At 38.8% G+C, this 3,821-nt stretch overlaps 1 pseudogene; it reads right to left on the bottom strand.

Moving 5' to 3' along the window:
• The window catches only part of LOC139942412 (uncharacterized), a 3,028-nt pseudogene extending 2,962 nt beyond the window's left edge, over positions 1-66 (bottom strand).
• Between the last annotated feature and the right edge of the window lie 3,755 nt (positions 67-3,821).

The following is a 3,821-nucleotide window of genomic DNA, read 5'->3' as shown; positions in this document are numbered from 1 at the left end:
GAAATTTCCCTTTTTTCCCCAAGAATGATTGGATCAGCCATAACACCTGTGTACTACAAATAACATTATGGATGAACGCTATCAGACAACTAATAAACATATTGATGAACATGTATGTACATACAATGTATACATTCAGTCTACAAACCAACGGGGATGTCCAATATCCAATATCGATGTACATGTACAAGGTTGACATTCACTGTACAAACCAACGGGAATGTCCAATATCGATGTACATGTATACAAGGTTGACATTCACTGTACAAACCAACGGGAATGTCCAATATCCAATATCGATGTACATGTATACAAGGTTGACATTCACTGTACAAACCTATGGGATTGTTTAATATCAAAGTATCTAAAAAGCAACATTGACATTCACTGTACAAACATTTTGTGAATATCCAGTGAATATTGTGTTTGTACTATTCCGTTGTGGTTTGGTACACGATCAAACGCTAATAGCCGAACAAAATCTAGCCTTGCTCAAGGCAGTCGCATTATTCGCTCCGAAAAGACGCAGCTGTAAACCCACCCGCCGTATACCCTGTGCATGGTGTGTGCGATCACACCGAATGACCCACCCGTATACACACTGTCACATCGCACGAATACTGTTCACACAAGCCATCGCACTCGTACACCACTAACCGCATGCGGAGGCCGTCAGGCCGACAGCCTTGTCGGGTCTGTATCTTCCCGTTTTAATGTGTTGTATTGAAAAAATTCCAATAGTGGACGAAATTGGGGGGGGGGGGGGGCTCTAGGATATGCTAGTATGCAGCTCATGAATATTTACATCGTTCGTCAGACCTATCAGACAACACGGGATGTGAGGCAAATGAATTATTCATTTTGACGTCCAATCACGCACTTCCCTTATCACGACCTTTGGACCCTATCATGCGTCCGTGGTGGTGGTGTGTGAGGTAAACATGTCTCGTCTTTCGCGGGCATTATGGTAATGAGCTGACCGTTGGAACTCTTCGCTTATTATAGTAATGAGGTCAGTGGCTTCAACACAGATCCTACAAGGCTGTCGGCCTGACGGCCTCCGCATGCGGATAGTGTACGGGGGCATCGTGTCGTGCGATGTTACGCACAGTGAATACGGGTGGGTTTTACGCACAGTGAATACGGGTGGGTTTTTATACAGCGGCGGTCTTTTTTCGGAGTGAATAATTCGACTGCCTTGAGCAAGGCTAAACAAAATCATCATTAAATTTAACGATTCATCAAAGCAGCATTCAAATTGATACGCTAAATTGAACAGGTTGCTAAAGGAATTTGACTCGACTCAAAACGAAATTGAATGGCCGAAATCTGAATTTGAAACGCAGAACCAACCGGAGAGGCAAAACAGCTTTAATTCGAACGCATGAAAATTAAATTGATTGCTCATTTGCCGAATTTGACCGAGAAAACCTATACATTCATCAACCAATTAATTTTCTGTGAATTGGCTGTGAATACAATTTAATTAACAAAACAAGCAGTCCTAAAAGCGCAGCAATACTTTTATTTACGGGCTGTTTGCCTGACGAAAGTGATTTCAAAAAGCTCACACAATAGAATCGTAAATAGAACTCAATAACACATTACTTCAGAGGGAGCCGTTTCTGACAATGTTTTATACTATCAAAAGCTCTTCGTTGTTCGTTTCCAAGTAAGTTTTTATGCTAACAAGTAACAATTCTCGAGTAGTTGTGGACATCATAATAATGTTTAATAATAACAAAACTATAAGGGGAACTTTTGCTCCCCTATATTACATTCATCGATCAATTAATGTTCTTTTACGGAGATCAACACACACAGTTTGACAATAACAAAATCTAACATAAATGTCTGAATACAAAGGAATTAACTCATTTGGCTGTGAATACAATTTAATTAACAAAACAAGCAGTCCTAAAAGCGCAGCAATACTTTTATTTACGGGCTGTTTGCCTGACCAAAGTGACTACAAAAAGTTCACACGGTAGAATTGTAAATGGAACTCAATAAATTGAATACGTAAACTTAGACCCTTCCCATGAAATATGTAAATTGCACATAGCGCTTGCGCACTAACGTTTTGGTTGTCAAAATGAGGGAACATTGCGCTGTTTTGTACACGGCTAATGGGTGCGTGACGCAGACGCGATTGCACGTCTGCTTAGTGCACAACTCTATGGTGTTTGCCAACCAACAGGGTCTGTACGCATGCGTGAATATAATTAGCATATTTCATGGGAAGGGTCCATTATAATGTAGCATATGTTTTGTTGTATTAATTCAGATACCTTCGCATTGTGAGCAATCAATCCACGAGGTGTATCTGATCTGAGAGAGGGGTACAAGAAACTCTATCGATATAAGAAACACACGAATAGACCTTAATCACGATGCAGCCATCTTGAATTTCTCTCATTGATAGCAATGTTACCAAAACCGAGGCTGGAAGAACAAAATAGTCTGGTTATTTATTGTAAGGTGATTATTAGCATGCATTATTGTTATTCGAGGATACGAGGAACATGACCAAGATGGGGGCAGTATGATAAAGGTCTATAGGAGGTCATTGTGACAAAGGCACTCGACACTTTTTGGTAATTGTCAAAGACCAGTATTCTCACTTGGTGTACCCCAACTTGTCCACAGTATAACAAAACTGTGAAAATGTTTGCTGAATTGGTCATCGAAGTTTCTAGAAAATAATGAAAGAAAAAATATACGCTTGCTGGATGCCTTAATAAAGGCTACAGGCCTAAAGTCTTTCAAAATTACCGTGAAAAAGTATCTCTTTCTCAAAACCTACATTACGTCAGAGGGAGCCGTTTCTCACAATGCTTTATACTGTCAAAAGCTCATCATTGCTTGTTACCAAGTAAGTTTTTATGCTAATATATATTTTGAGATAATTACCAATTTTGTCCAGTGCCTTTAAACCGCATGAAAATAAATGCACGTTATTAAAAATTGGGGGAAAAATGTTGTTTACATCTCTCATCATCAAGTATATTAAAAAGAAAGTTTGCGTTCATTTCTTAAAGGGTAAAAAAAAAAGATTTTTAGTAACTTGTAATTAGTCCTTTACAGAACAGTGACTCAAAGCCCAATCAGTCTTTTTGAAACTCGACCGAATGCGTGTTTTCAAAATAATTGCCAATTCGTGGCGTGTCTTGGCCTAGCGGTAAAGAACACCGGATTTAAGCCCTCGTGTTTGATCAGTAGGTTGTGGGTTCGAGTCACGGTCATGACACTTGTGTCCGTATAAGCAAGACGCCAATTTAATTGCTTCGTAAAAGTTGGGGTGGGTAGTGTTTTCTGCCCTACCAGTCAGGCTTCTGATGGATGAAACCCAAGCCTACATCCATATGGGCTGAGAAGAGGGTAACCCTGTTTCAGCCCCAAGGAGTAGGTGGCAACGGCCTTTGGAAAAATAGTTGATTGTAGGCCTTGTGTGTTTATTTATTTATTTATTTATTTATTTATTTATTTATTTAAAGATCTTTATACAGGATTCAAAAATCAGCACAAGAGCTGTATTACATTATGGTCCTGTGTTATAAAAAAAACATGGAAAAGGAAAACATTACTTAAAAAAAATACAAACAGTCAGAGTAAGAAGATTTTTCAATTTTGGGCCTTAGTAGGTAACTTGTTCCATATAATATAGCAGCATTAGGTGTGTATATACATTCCATATAGTGTGTCTGGCGACTTATTTAAACAATTTGTTTAAAGCCAGAATCGTAGCCGAAGCCATTATTTGGTAATTAATCAATGAATAATCATTTCAAGACGTAGTTTAAATTCATTGGTCGGGTATA

The sequence above is a fragment of the Asterias amurensis genome, chromosome 1 (assembly GCF_032118995.1).
Source record: "Asterias amurensis chromosome 1, ASM3211899v1".
Classification (NCBI taxonomy): Eukaryota; Metazoa; Echinodermata; class Asteroidea; order Forcipulatida; family Asteriidae; genus Asterias; species Asterias amurensis.
Note: the sequence above shows the minus strand (reverse complement) of the source record. Positions and strands in the feature narration are given on the sequence as shown.